The following is a 16,023-nucleotide window of genomic DNA, read 5'->3' on the forward strand; positions in this document are numbered from 1 at the left end:
AAGCACCGACCTTCCAATTGGCAAGCCCTAGGCTCAGTGGTTTAGACCACAATGCCACCTGCGTTACAAACCTTAGTGGCAGGTTAATCAGAAATGATGGACAAAGGCACACCTCCTGTGGTTGATCAATTCTCAGGGGTTTAGATGAAAGCTATGAGGTTTAAGTGAATTCAAACCTGTTTAAATCGATTCTGGAGAGCCAGTGTGGTGTAGTGGTTAAGAGCAGTGGACCCATAATCTGGTGAACTGGGTTCGCGTCTCCGCTCCTCCACATGCAGCTGCTGGGTGACCTTGGGCTAGTCACACTTCTCTGAAGTCTCTCAGTCCCACTCACCTCACAGAGTGTTTGTTGTGGGGAAGGAAGGGAAAGGAGAATGTTAGCCGCTTGGAGACTCCTTAGGGTAGTGATAAAGCGGGATATCAAATCCAAACTCTTCTTCTTCAAACACCTTTGAAGAAGGTGCTTTCTGGGACAATTGATACTGTTCTAAATTATGTGGCTAGGCCAGTAATACATTCAGGTCAGGGTCTTTGTTCTGCAGAGTTGTGAGGAAATTTTATCAGCTCCAGAATTGCCAGCATATCTTGCTGGCTCCTTACCAAACAGTCACATTTCTTTTAAATTTGTGAGTTGACAAAGCTCAAAGCAGGATTGCAAGTTGAGAAATATGGGCTAAGCAGTTCCAAAAGAGGCGACACCCAGACTATTTAAACATTTTATTGAATGACAGAATGAAGGAACAGTGAGAGCACACAGCATGTGAACTGTGATGAATATTAGCTATTGTGAGTGGATTGAATGGGCAATCTTACCTTAGCCTGATGGGATAACCTGCTTGTAAGAGCTTAGGGCAGACATACAGTCAGTCATACCTCGGGTTACGGCCGCTTCAGGTTGTGTTTTTTCAGGTTAAGAACACAGCAAACCCGGAAGTGTTTACTTCTGGGTTTAATCGCACGCGCAGAAGCATTCTGCTTGATTTGCACATGCCCAGAAGCTCTATCATGCTTTGTGCATGTGCAAAAGCACCACTCTGGTTGCAGACTTTTCGGGGTGCGAACGGCACCCCGGAACGGATCGTGTTTGCAACCAGAGGTACCACTGTATTAACATCAATGGGGCTGCAAATGAGGCTTACAGTTATGGTCAGATTAGGTTTTATTTATTTATTTATTTATTTATTACAAAGATTTTATTGGTTTTCCACACAATAAAAGACAATACAACAGAACAAATACAACAACAAATACAACAATCAAAACAGAGTAAAAAACAAATACAAACCTAAACTGGAACACCAATATTCCTTTTACTACTTAAACAAATTCTTGTTTCAAATCTACTTGGGGGACTTCCCCCGTTTTCTCTCCTTTGCTTCCAATTCTAATTTACTTTAATAACTTCTTATCTCTAAAATTTAAATCATCACCATCAAAATATCTAAACATAACTTCTTAATATTTATTTTTACTTCATAATACCACCTATCACTTCTTAACTCAAATCTTACATCTTATTTTACTTAAACTGCTGCTGATAAACAATTCACATATCTCTTCACTAGTTCAAAATCTTAAATTCTTAACACACTGACTTCAGGGTACCATGGTGAGCCATCCTAATTATATTTTAAATATTCTCACCCTATCCCTCTTCTAACCATTTTCCTTCGCCATCTCGGGATCACCCCCCAGATATTTCTCCATCTCCCTCCTACATCATTGTCCAGAATGTCCTCTTTTTCTTTATAACCAAAAGTCAAGACGCAGTCCATAAACATCCTTGCAAGGACCTCCAGGGAACACAAATCATCACCTCCCAGCATCTCCATTTCAGAATTCCAGTCATCTTCAAATTGCGATTTCAAAAATCTTTTCCCCTTCATTTCTGGGCTCTCACCCCAGAAATTGGATATAAATTGTCTTCCAACCCTGGGTCTCTCACACCAACAGGATTTTCCATCTTCAAGGAGTTGCATAGTCACTGTATTTTGTTTCTCAAAAATTTCCTCAAGTTCCCTAGCAAGGTTTTATTCCAGTTTAACAAAGTTCTCAAGAGTCTTTCCTGTTGCATATAACTTTTCCACAACATCCTGCTTCAACAAATTTAATTTCTGGTTTAACAGTTCTAACTTCAAAAGAATAGTCCTTTGTTCATGGGTCAAGCCCGAATCTAAAGCCAGTTTAAAAACGAAACCAAGCATGGTAGAAGTAGGCAGAGGGTATCAAGTTTCAGTACTTTTCCATCTTTAGCCACAAGTTTCAGCCGCCATTTCCCCCCGAATGAGGGTGAAAAGATTATAATCCAACAACTTCAAAGAAGAAATATTTCCAACATCTTAGTTCCCCTGGAAGGGGTTCAATCGGTCTCGCTTGTCAAAAAGCTCCATAGAAACTTTGTATCCGCTACTGCAGCAGCAGCTAGAAACAATGTTATTTTCTTCATTCAGCAAAGGGAGGAATGGGCTTCCTTTTAACATTCCTCCCGGAGTGCCAATTGTCAAAATTTTAAATCCAATTAACTCCGTACTCACGGCATACGGGTTTCTTCTTCTTTTCCTTCAGATCAGGTAAGAACGACGTGCTCAGTGCAGGCGGCAGCCGCCACTTCGCCTGCCTGGTTGGGGCATAGCCTCCACAGCCCGGCGCCGTTGTCCCTTCACTCCCATTCCCCTTTTACAAGGGGAACGGGAGAAGGGTTCAGCGCCATAGTGGGCTCGCTGGAGTGCCCGTGCCGCGGGACGCTTGACCCGCGGTTTGGCGGAGCCCGCTGTGCGGTAGCGGAGCGCCTACCCCCGGGACAGGCCAGGGTCGTCTCGCTGCCAAAACGACCCTCGACCGCCCGCAATGGCGTCCTCGCCGGAAGTCCAGATTAGGTTTTACACAGAAGGTTCTAGTGTGAGCCCTGGACATGGTGGAGCAGTATTATTATTATTATTACCCCACCTATCTGGCTGGGTTTCCCCAGCCACTCTAGGCAGCTCCCAACAGAATATTAGAAACACAATAAAAGATCAAACATTGGAAACTTCCATAAACAGCGCTGCTTTCAGATGTCTTCTAAAAGTTAGATAGTTGTTTATTTCCTTGACATCTGATGGGAGGGCGTTCCACAAGGTGGGCACCACTACCGAGAAGGCCCTCTGCCTGGTTCCCTGTAACCTCACTTCCCGCAGTGAGCGAACTGCCAGAAGTCCCTCGTAGCTGGACCTCAGTGTCAAGGCTGAACAATGGGGGTGGAGACGCTCCTTCAGTTTGGTAGCCAAAATGGTGGAAGCAAGTTGCTCACATTTTCTTCCAATCCCTCTCCCTTGGAAACATCTTGAGGACAATTAAGCATTGCTCTACAGTCACATCCAAATGCAGGGCAAACAGCAACTGTTGTATTAAGTGCTGGAGAAAGGTGTAGAAGGGAGGGGATCACTCAGTGTGGCAGGAACAGAAGAGTAGATGAGCTAACTCTCCAGCCAGGTTCCTTTTTTACTCTCCAGGCAATGCAGAAACATACATAAAAATCACGTTCCTGACTCTCTGGAGAGTCTTCCACACTAAGCCAGTGGTGGCAAAACTGGCCTTCAGATATTGTTATACTCCCAATGGCCATCAACCCCCAACGGTCAAGGATGATGGGAGTTGCAGTCCAGCAACAACATCTGTAGGGTCACAAATTTCCTACACTTCTGCTAAACTTTAATCCAAGTTCACTGTCCTTTCAGTTGTCCCAGAGGAAAGTGTGGCATAAACGTTTGCAAACACGTATTCTCCTGTGCAAATGCGACAAAGAGGTGTTTTTATGTCTCCTGCAATTATTAATATTATTGTGATTGATTCGTGTTTCTGGGACCAACGTCCCATAGGGTTTTATTTTTTAGAGGTCCCTTTTGAAATCAGTAATAATAATAACAATCAAAATCACTGATCATTTTTTGCACCAAACATGGAAAGAGAGCAGCACCGATACAAATATACTGAGCTAATAAGGATGAGGGTTGGGATTCTGACCACCAGAGCTGGTCTACCAGTTGGATGTTTGATTGCCTCTTCTTTAGCACCGAAGCCAAGCTCCTCCTCTCTGAAGTCAGACACAGAATGGGGCTTGCAAGGCTGTTGTATTTCCCCCCCTGGCAGATCTCTCTGCCAGTGGGCTTTCTGGATATACAATAAAGCCGAGTGAAGGAAGGTGCCCCTTGTTTGTTTGTAACTAAAATGACCCTGCTGCTAATATTGCTTCATTGGTTTTTTGAGGTAGTCAAGTCTGAATATATAGACCTCTCATTCCTAAAAACACCTCCAAATAATTATTACAGTCCAGAAGATTACTTCATTGCTGGAGTTATACCTGTGAGGACAGCTCTGTATCCAACACATGGCTTCAAGTCTGACCCTGTCCACGACTTCATCCCGTAAGTGTTACTTGCTGTTAGCTTTAAATTGTTTCCAGTCAATTCCAGTCTTCCCTGCTGCAGTTTGTATTCAGAATCAGCAGCAGATTCTTAAGCAAATCAGTTTTGAAAATGATATGAAAGGTGACTGGGGAAGTGGAGGATTCATATGGAAATATGACAGAAATACGCTCCAATGCTCACATATATCCAGGCATAAACCGGGGTTTCCCAAACTTATTCTTGGCAAAATACTGTCCCCGCTTTGGTGAGATATGAGAGATGCTGTTTCACACAAATGTTGGTGTGAGTAACTCAGTATGTCCTTCTCCATAAGTTATATAAAAGTTCCAATTCTGAGTGGGGAGCAGATACACCTTATTTCTTCTGTAATATGCAATTTCACATTATAAGGGACTCATTCTCGGGGTGTTAATCCTTATGTAGTCGAGCTGTCACCATTCCCACAAAAAGGGAGGTAGCATCAGACTTGGGGGAACTCCAAAGTTTGCAAAAAAAATAAAATTTAGGAAATGAAACATGAAAGGGGAGGGGGACTCTAAAACCTCGCTGACTGAATATGCTTACTGATGCTTCTATTCAGGATCGACAGTGCTGAGCCAGGCAGTATAAGGCTGCTTCCAATTTTTCCAGTGCCAGCAAAGGAAGGTATAATGGCCATTGCAGGAGACAGTTCTAGGAGGTTGGGAGCCAAATGACAGAGAGTCTCAGGGACTTTGGCTTTCCAAGGTGGATCTTTTGTCTGATTCAGCAGGGCATTTCTTATGCTCTTGAATGACAGGAATGTGCATCTGCAGAGGTCCGTTCATTCAAATAGTCAATACACTGGATGATTCCAAGGTGTCATGGCAACCTGCCTTTGGTGCTGCTGTGAGATAACAGCCAGCTCGTTTCTCGCTTTTGAAAGCATTTTATTGTCCTTGCTAATTACAGAACTATAAAAACACGTCTACATTCCTTTCATCCAAACGTCCTAACTATCTTCCATTTCGCGCCTCTTCCAGCACAATAACCTTCGGGTGTTTCGGAAGTGACGCGTGAATTTCTTTCTCCTGCTTTTGCTCCCCTCCCCCTGTTTATTACTGACGTCAGCACTCCCCCTTTCTTCTGGCGATACCTCTAAGAGATTGCTGTCATCATTGTCGGACGTATCTGTTGAGATTAATGGGCCCGGTTCTCTATACCTCGCCCCCTCCCCCTGCCTGTCTGTTTTGCTGCTTTCCCTCACTGATCCTCCTCCCACGCTCCTCTCCCGATCCAGGCTTGTCTCCGTGACATCCACTCCCTCCTCCAAGCCCCCTTCCTCCCCGGAGTCGCTGGACTCAAGCGGATGGTGTATGATCGTGCTAACATTCTCCACTTCCCCGTTCCCATGCTGCCACTGTTCCGTGCGCGGTGGAGTGACAAACCCCAGGAAGTCTGTGTCCTCATTTTCATCCGACTCAAACACCGTCTTCCACTGTTCCGTCGTAAAGGGTGCGAATGACACTACCTCGTCCACCTCCTCCTCGGACCAGTCTGGATGGGGTTCCTCTGCCTCCTCCCCTCCTCTGGACCCTTGGTCCCCCATGCCCTCCTCCTGATGTCCCTGCCAACATTCATACCCCAGTGGGGCTGGCTTTTGTGGGTATAACGCATGGAATTCAGCCTTGAGGTATTCCTCCTGAATATTATCATGGCACATCCATGTGTTGTTCTCGGGGTCCTCCCCTTCCCAGGCTACCAAGTATTCCACCTGCCCCTCCCTCCACTGGGAATCGAGGATCTCAGTGGCCTCATTGCCTGCCCCCACTTCCTCCACTGAAGGCCCTGTTGTCACCCCCCCTTCCCCTTGATAAGGGTGCCCTTCCCTGTATGGTGTTAACAGCGCTCTGTGAAACACGGGGTGAATTCTCATGTCCTCAGGCAACCTCAGCTTGAAGGCTACGGGATTGACCTGGCCCACTACCTCGAAGGGTCCCAAACGCCTGTGCTCTAACTTCCTGCACCTGCTTCTGGTGGGCAGCCCCCTGGAGGACAACCACACCCTGTCCCCCACCCTGATGGCCTCCCCCTCCCTCCGATGCTGATCCGAAGCCCTCTTATAGGCTTCTTTGGCCCTGTCCAGCGTGCTCTTGAGTTGCTCATGCAGTTGGAGCATCTCCTCCGCAAAATTTTCTGCCGCTGGCACACTCGGGCCCCGATCCTCTCCCCTCGGGAACGACTTCGGATGTCCTCCATAGTTCGCAAGAAAGGGTGTCATCCCTGTGGAAACATTAACTGAGTTATTATAGGCAAATTCCGCTAAAGCTAGGAACTTTGGCCAGTCCGTCTGTCGTCGGCTAACGTAGCAACGTAGGTACTGCTGCAGTATAGCATTGGCCCTCTCTGCCTGTCCATTCGTTTGCGGGTGCCTGGCCGTCGACAAGTTGAGTTCCACACCCAAGAGCTCCATGAGCTTGCGCCAGAACCGCGACGTAAATTGGCGGCCTCTGTCGCTCACGACCCTCGATGGTACTCCATGCAGCTTGAAAACGTTGTCTACAAACAACCTGGCTGTCTCCTCTGCCGACACCGCCCTGGGACAAGCCACAAAATGGCACATCTTGGTGAGCATGTCCACTACGATTAACACTGCCGTCTTGCCCTTCGACGCCGGCAGATCTGTCAGGAAGTCAATGGACACCATCTCCCATGGCCTCCCCGGGGTGGGCATGGGATGCAACAGTCCGGCAGGGGGTCTATTGTCACTTTTGACCCGTTGACACAAATCACAAGCTTGCACGTAGCCTTTGACGTCCTCCTGCACCCCTGGCCACCAGAAATCCCTGGTGACCAACTGCAAGGTCTTTTGCTGTCCCGGGTGCCCTGCCGAAGGGCTATTGTGCAGTTGCTTGAGAACCTTAGCCCTCAAGTGATCCCCCGGAACATATAATGCTCCCTTGTAGAACAACAGTTCATCCTTGGCTACGAAGCCGTCTTCCACCCCTGTACCTTGTTGAAGGTCTTTGAATTTCTGCTGCGCAAACGCATCTTCCCTAGTTAGACGTCGTATGAGAGACTCTTGATCCCTGGCTGCAGCGCACTGCCATCGGCTGGGTGGCATCACATGTCTCTCCTCCGGCACTCCCTCGTCCTCTAGGTACTGCGGCTTGCGAGACAAGGCGTCCGCCCTCGCATTCTTGTCCCCCGGGACATAATGGATCCTGAAATCAAAGTCGGCAAAAAATTCCGCCCATCTGAGTTGTCTCTGGTTGAGCACTCTGGCTGTTCTCCAGTACTCCAGATTCTTGTGATCAGTGTAGATCTGGATCTGATGGCGGGCTCCGATAAGGAAATGCCTCCATTTTTTGAGCGCCGCTACAATGGCCAACAGCTCCTTATCCCAGATGGTGTAGTTGCGTTCCGATTTGCTGAGTTTTCTCGAGAAAAACGCACAAGGTCTCCAGTCGCCTGCTGCATCCTGTTGCAGCAGTACCGCTCCTACCGCCCTGTCCGACGCATCAGTTTCCATGCGTATGGGCCGCTCCGTGTCGAGGTGCAGCAGCTGTTCCTCCGAGGCGAATACCTTGCGTAACTGCTCAAACGCCTCCTGCGCCTCTGGAGTCCACTGAAACTTCTTCTTAGTACTCAACGTGTCGGTTATCGGGCTAGTGAGCTGCGCAAAATTCCTGATGAACTTGCGGTAGAAATTGCTGAACCCAATGAAGCGTTGTACATCTTTTCTGGTCTTGGGTGTTTTCCAATCCAACACTGCCTTTACCTTCTCCCCGTCCATTGCCAGACCTTTGTCCGACACCCTGTACCCCAGAAAGTCCACTTGCTGGACATGAAATTGGCATTTCTCCAGCTTCGCATACAGGTGATGCTGTTTCAATTTCTGCAACACCTGTCTGACATGCTGCTCATGCTGCTTCTCATTGTCAGAATAAATCAAGATATCGTCCAAGAAACATACACAGCTCCGGTACAACAAGGGACCCAGCACATGGTGCATAAAGGCTTGAAAGGTGTGTGAGCCCGCCTGGAGGCCAAAAGGCATCACTGTGTATTCGTAGGTGCCAAACGGGGTAAACATCGCTGTTTTCCACTCATCTCCTTCTCTGATCCTTATGAGGTTGTAAGCTCCTCGTAAGTCCAACTTCGTGAAAATCTTCCCTTTTCGCACTGCCGCCAACAAGTCGTCGATCCTGGGCATCGGAAAGGCGGTTGGTTTCGTTCGCGAGTTTAAGATCCTGTAGTCACAAATAAGGCGTTTTTGTGCCGTATTTTTCTTGTCCACGAAAAAAATCGGGCTTCCTCCTACCGCTTTGGATTCTCGAATGAATCCCCTTTCCAAGTTCAGTGTGAGGAATTCCTTCAGCTCCTGCAACTCCTGCTCCGACATGGAATACAACTTTCCTGCAGGCAACTTTGCCCCCGGCAGCAACTCAATTTGACAATCGTACGGCCTATGGGGGGGCAGCTTGTTGGCTTCTTTTTCACTGAACACTTCCTTGAACTCTTCATACTGTGGTGGAATTCCCCTGGAGTCTTCCAACCGTACCGTGGCGATCCTTCCCTCCGTCTCCGACGTGTCCACCTCCATTAGGCAATTCTCCGTGCAATGCGAAGATCCGAAGGTGAGCGACCTCTGGTGCCAGGCAACGACCGGATCATGAAGATCTAACCAGCTCATGCCCAATATGATCGGCGCCCCGGACAGGTGTGTGACATTGAAAGCAATCACTTCCTGATGCCTCGAGACGCTCATCCTCATGGGCGGTGTCTGATGCCTCACTTGGCCCCCCAGCAGCTCCCTCCCATCAATTGTGGTCACCACCAGTGGAAAATCCAAAGGCAGCAAATGGATCTGGTGGGCCTTGGCGAAACTTTCGGACATGAAAGAAGCAGAGCTGCCCGAATCTAGTAAAGCTTCTACCTCGAGGGGGTACCCGTTTGGCAATTCCAGCCGTACCATCAGCACAATTCCCGGTCTGGGCTCCCTTGGAGTCACTGCACTCTCCCGTTGTGGGGGGTTTACTGGCGTTCCGCCTGCTTGTTCTTCCCCTCTGTTCCCAACCAGGCTTTTGGTATTTCCCTGCTCCTGTGCTTCCCCACTCGCCTCCTGCCCCGCAGCCGCTGCCATCCCTTGCCACACTCACTTCTGCGAACAATTTCGGGCTAGGTGCCCCGTCTTGTCGCACACAAAGCATTTGCGCGCCTCCTTCTCCCCCTTGCTCAACAGCTCCCTGCGAGGTTTCTCCTTGAGGCTTTCTCTTGTGTCCCAACTACCGTTTTCCATTGGCTCTTCGGGGGGCAGATGCTGCTTGTTTCCTTGAACCGGCTGAACACCCTGGGAAGGCCGCCTGTATGCCTTGAATGTCTTACTGCCGAGTACACTCCGCCCTTCCCATTCCCTTAGCTCCTGCCGAACCCCCACTTGCAGAGCCAGCTTGATATAAGCATCTGTATCCTTGGGTCTTGATCCCTTGCTTATTTCATCCAAAATTTCCGGGTTCAGCCCCTGCTGAAAAAGCGCTTCAGTTTGTGGGGCTAGAATCTCCCATCCCAGTTTATGGCAGAGAAGGGTAAATTTCGCCACATAATCTCTCACAGTTCCTTTCCCTTGTCTGAGGGTCATGATTTCCTGCTTGATCAACTCTTGATCAATGTCACTTGTGTAATGAGCCGCCATGGCATCCAAGAAATCCTGGAGATTCCCAAGCGCTGGGCTGTTACTTGCCAAAAGTGGGCGTGCCCATTCTCTCGCTGACCCCGTCAGGTGGTAAATAATAAATGCTACTTTCTCAGCATCAGTCTCAAAGTCTTTCCCTCGCACCTTCAGGGCATAATCAACCTCAGTCCTGAACCCCAAATATTCCCTGGGGTCCCCATCAAATTTACTCACTGATGCCAGCTGTTGCCTCTGTGCCACGACTGCTGGGGCTCCTCCTCCACCGGCCTTGCGCGCCTCGTCAAGCCTAATTTGAAGATCTCGTAAATCTTCCTCCAGTCTGGCAACTCGCAGCTCAGAACGCCTTTTTCTCTCTTCCAAATCAGCAACTCTGCCTGCTCCCTCCTGCCGAACTTGCAAAATCTCCTCCCTGACTTGACTCTCCCAGCTGGCTCTCTCAGCTTCCAGCTCCCCTTCCATGTCTCGCCCCTTTCCAACAGTCTCACAGCAACGCAGAGGAGTTAGGACGTGTTGTCATGGCAACCTGCCTTTGGTGCTGCTGTGAGATAACAGCCAGCTCGTTTCTCGCTTTTGAAAGCATTTTATTGTCCTTGCTAATTACAGAACTATAAAAACACGTCTACATTCCTTTCATCCAAACGTCCTAACTATCTTCCGTTTCGCGCCTCTTCCAGCACAATAACCTTCGGGTGTTTCGGAAGTGACGCGTGAATTTCTTTCTCCCGCTTTTGCTCCCCTCCCCCTGTTTATTACTGACGTCAGCACTCCCCCTTTCTTCTGGCGATACCTCTAAGAGATTGCTGTCATCATCGTCGGACGTATCTGTTGAGATTAATGGGCCCGGTTCTCTATACCTCGCCCCCTCCCCCTGCCTGTCTGTTTTGCTGCTTTCCCTCACTGATCCTCCTCCCACGTTCCTCTCCCGATCCAGGCTTGTCTCCGTGACACAAGGACACTGGGATGTTTTAAATATTAGCAACCTGAAAAGCTTGGGAATGAAGTTACATGAACTTTGATTTCAACTTCTTATAGTTCAGTGATGGGAATGGAGAAGAAATAGGCAAAGTTTAGAAACTGCATTGCTGCTGTAACCAAACCGTTGACACAGTTTAAAGGTAAAGGTAAAGGGACCCCTGACCATTAGGTCCAGTCATGTCCGACTCTGGGGTTGCAGTGCTCATCTCGCATTACTGGCTGAGGGAGCCGGCGTACAGCTTCCGGGTCATGTGGCCAGCATGAAAAAGCCGCTTCTGGCGAACCACAGCAGCGCACGGAAACACTGTTTACCTTCCCACCGGAGCAGTACCTATTTATCTACTTGCACTTTTTGACGTGCTTTCAAACTGCTAGGTTGGCAGGAGCTGGGACCGAGCAACGGGAGCTCACCCCATCGCAGGGATTTGAACTGCCAACCTTCTGATCAGCAAGCCCTAGGCTCTGTGGTTTAACCCACAGTGCCACCCGCTGTGTTATTTTGCATGTATCGTAAGCAGCTTTTGCAGCAATCTTGCAGAAGAGCCATATATAATATCTATTGTTTGCCAAACCTACATGCCACTTTTCTGCCAATGCATTCAAGGTGGTGCACAGCTACTGTATTCAAAAGACTCACTATAATAGAGGGAAGGGGCAGAGTGGGAGGAGCAAAAACAAGCCAATCAAGGTATTGTGGCCATAGGAAGAGGCAGTTCTCCAATGGTAGGAGCCAAATGGCAGTAAGTAGCCAACCTTTGGATCTTAATGTCACTGGCATATTGAGTGGAAAAAGTAGGCTCGGAGCATCATTATTTTGCATGGCGATTTTCCAACTGCTTTTCATTCCAGAATATTGGAAAGGAACTTCCAGCATGTCCTGGCCATCCTGTTTGCAATTAATAAGATCAATGAAAACCCAGAGCTCTTACCCAATATCACCCTCGGCTACAGCATCTATGAAAACTGCTTCAGTGCCAGGAATACTTATGAAGCCACCATAGACCTGTTCTCTACCGGACATTGGATGGTCCCTAATTTCAAGTGTGGGAGGCAAAGAAACCACCTGGCTGTTATTCAAGGAGGGGACTTTGAAACCTTTTTCCAGATGGCAACCATGCTAGATGTTTACAAGGTCCCTCAGGTATGGAGAGCAATGGGAATTGGGCTGAGCTCAAGCTCAAAGTTCAGGATCTTGAACTTTTGTAATTGGAACTGGGGTCACGGGGAATGAAGAGTGTTCAACTTTATTCTCAGATTGGGTTTGGGGACAACATGGCAAGATGGGGTGAGCAGCAGTGGTATACTGGAGTGTGAACCCAAGAAATCATAGCTATAAGTCTTTTCTTTAGAGTAAGAATACAGGTGAAACTCGAAAAATTAGAATATCGTGGAAAGGTTCATTTCTTTCAGTAATTCAACTTAAAAGGTGAAACTAATATATGAGATAGACTCATGACATGCAAAGCGAGATATGTCAAGCCTTTATTTGTTATAATTGTGATGATTATGGCGTATAGCTGATGAGAACCCCAAATTAACAATCTCAACTTTGGCGTTTTCATCAGCTGTACGCCATAATCATCACAATTATAACAATCAAAGGCTTGACATATCTCGCTTTGCATGTCATGAGTCTATCTCATATATTAAACTCCAGTAGCTAATGAAAACAATTGCTTACATAAATGGACTTTTCCATTATATTCTAATTTTTCGAGTTTCACCTGTAATGATGCCACATGCTAGAGCAGCAAGTAATTGACAGACTTTTCCTCCTTGGGCGAGTGAGTGATGTGGTAAGGAGTCTGTCCCATTTGAGACAGATTAGCGTAGAGGAACTCTGAGAATGAGGAACATAATCAAGCAGAGGCTGGATACTGCTCTGCTTTTTTGATGACTTTCCAGTTTCAGCGTAACAGTTTTGATAGTGGTATTTCTTTGCAAAAATTTTTGCATCAGAGATCAAAGAGATAAGCAACTACTTGACATTCAGAAAATACCTGAAGGCAGCCCTGTTTAGGGGAGTTTTTAATCTGTGACATTTTAATGTATTTTAATATCTGTTGGAAGCCGCCCAGAGTGGCTGGGGGGACCCAGCCAGATGGGCGGGGTACAATTATTATTATTATTATTATTATTATTATTATTATTATTATTATTATTATTATTAAAATGACTTGCATTTCTAACTAAAATCTGAAGCTTGTATTGCAGCTGGCTGGAAAGATATTGTGTAAACCGACAATGTTTTGGACTTGTTTTAAACCATTTTTAATCTTGTGTTTTAAATTGTTTAAACCTGCCCTGGAATATTATGATGAAGAACAGGAAATAAATAAAATAAGAACATCAATATAGCCAGTCAGAAGTAAGCAAGCACCACTGAGTTCTTGGTTTGGGCAATATGTGCTGGAAGGTTGTGTCAGGATGATGAAATGTCAAAATCCAATAGAAGTTTAGAAAATTTGTGATTTCTATCACCATTGTAAAATGAAGGCCAGTTGTGGGAAATGGAAACAATACTCAAGTGGAAAATGCAGCAAACTTTGGTTGGTTTGGAAAAGTTCGTACAGTTGTACTCTAAACTGTCTCTAGAGGCAGTTCTGTAAGGAAACCAAATGTATATTGATGGGAAAGAAATCTCAACAATCCTATACTCACTTTCCTGAGAATCAGTCCGATTGAACTCATTGGGACTTTACACCTGAGTAGACTATAGCTGCCAACTTTCCCCCCTTTTTAAGGGAAATTCCCTTATTCCGAATAGGATTCCTCGCAAGAAAAGGGAAAAGTTGACAGCTATGGAGTAGACAGACATGTGTGAGATTGTGCTGTTAAGTAGAAGGCATTGTGGGCTAGCAATGTTTTTTCCCCCAACACTAAACAATCTTTCCTTTCCTTACTAGCTGACTTACGGTTTTGTCAATAATATTCTGAGTGACGAAATTCATTTCCCCTCTTCCTACTGGATGAGCCCCAAGGAAGCTCTGCAGTACAGGGGGATAGTGAAATTGCTGCTGCATTTCAGGTGGACGTGGGTCGGTCTCATTGCTCCAGACAATGATGGCGGAGATCAGTTTGTGAAAACCATGAAGGCCGCGGTCTTTGGGAGTGCTGTTTGTGTAGCCTTCACATATGCAATCCCACGGGTATTTTCTCCTGAAATGGATGTTCCAAAAGACAAACTTTTACGTTGCGTGGCACATCTGACTCAGAGGAAAGCCAACGTGATCATTTATTACGGCGATTCCGAATCAATGTTCCTGATGCCACACGCGCTGAAGGAAGTTGAAAGAAAAAGCAAAGCCACTGTAGGGAAAGTTTGGATTTCCACAGCACTGTGGGGCTTCACCTTAAGCACATCTTTCACATACTGGGATATGACTTTCTTCCATGGCGCTTTGTCGTTTGTCTTTCAAACGGACAAGAGGATAAAATCCCAGAAACTTTTCTTGACTGAAGACTGGGGTTTCCTTGAAAGTGTTTGGCCAGACATATTTGAGTGCTCTCATAGCCGCCACAGATGGTCAAGGGAAACTTGGGAAAGGTGCATGCGGAGGGGAAACCTCCCCACGGATGGGATAGGTATGTCTGCTGAGAGCTACAATATTTATAATGCTGTCTACGTCGTGGCACATGCCTTACATGCTCTGACCACGCCTGTATCTCACCACATGATGACTGCAAAAGAAGGTATGCCGGGCCTTCTGAGTGTAGAGCCATGGAAGGTAAGAGTGGGAGAGATTCATTGGAATCACAACTGAAATAGTTTGTTGTTGTCACACTCTGTTTTCTTTCACTTGGGCCATTTGTGTACCAAAGATTTAAAGCACTCCTGTACCACTTTAACAGTCATGGCTTTCCTCAATGAATCATGGGAAATGTAGTTTTTTAGGGGTGCTGAGGGTGGTTAAAGGTAAAGGTACTCCTGACCGTTAGGTCCAGTCGCGGACGACTCTGGGGTTGCGTGCTCATCTCAATCTATAGACCGAGGGAGCCGGCCTTTGCAGACAGCTTCTGGGTCATGTGCCCAGTATGACTAAGCTGCTTCTGGTGAACCAGAACAGCGCACGGAAACGCCGTTTACCTTCCTACTGCAGCAGTACCTATTTATCTACTTGCACTTGATGTGCTTTCGAACTGCTAAGTGGGCAGGAGCTGGGACCTATTCCCCTCACAAGGCTACAATTTTCAGAATTCCCTCAGCAGAGGGATAGATTGTTAAAACAGTCTGGGAATTGTAGCTCTGTGAGAGGAATAGAGGTCTCTTAACAACTCTCCTTAACAAACCACAGTTCTCAGGGTTCTTTAGGAGAAGACACGGCTGTTTAAAGTGTCGAAAGGCAGGCAAGAACTCCTGCTTTTGTACATATAATAACTTAGTTCCATCTACCTCACAGGGTTGTTGTGGAGAAAGAAAGAAAAAACGGGAAAGGGGAGGGCAATGTGCACATCCCTGAGCTCCTGGGCAGAAAAGCAATATACATCTTTGGAATGTAGCATTCACAGGCTGTGTAGAGAAAAATAAACATGTACAAACCCATGAAAGCTGCTTCCCCCTTGATTTAAGCATCCCATCCCATCCCATTGTCTCCTCATAGGTAAAGGTAAAGGTAAAGGGGACCCCTGACCATTAGGTCCGGTCGTGTCCGACTCTGGGGTTGCGGTGCTCATCTCGCTCTATAGGCCAAGGGAGCCGGCGTTTGTCTGCAGACAGCTTCCGGGTCATGTGGCCAGCATGACAAAGCTGCTTGTGGCGAACCAGAGCAGCGCACGGAAACGCCGTTTACCTTCCTGCTGGAGCGGTCCCTATTTATCTACTTGCACTTTGACGTGCTTTCAAACTGCTAGGTGGGCAGGAGCTGGGACCGAGCAACGGGAGCTCACCCCGTCGCAGGGATTTGAACCACCGACCTTCTGATCCACAAGCCCTAGACTCTGTGGTTTAACCCACAGCGCCAGAAAACAAACATTTTCTAGCCTTTATGT

The sequence above is a fragment of the Lacerta agilis genome, chromosome 2 (genome assembly GCF_009819535.1).
Source record: "Lacerta agilis isolate rLacAgi1 chromosome 2, rLacAgi1.pri, whole genome shotgun sequence".
Lineage (NCBI taxonomy): Eukaryota > Metazoa > Chordata > Lepidosauria > Squamata > Lacertidae > Lacerta > Lacerta agilis.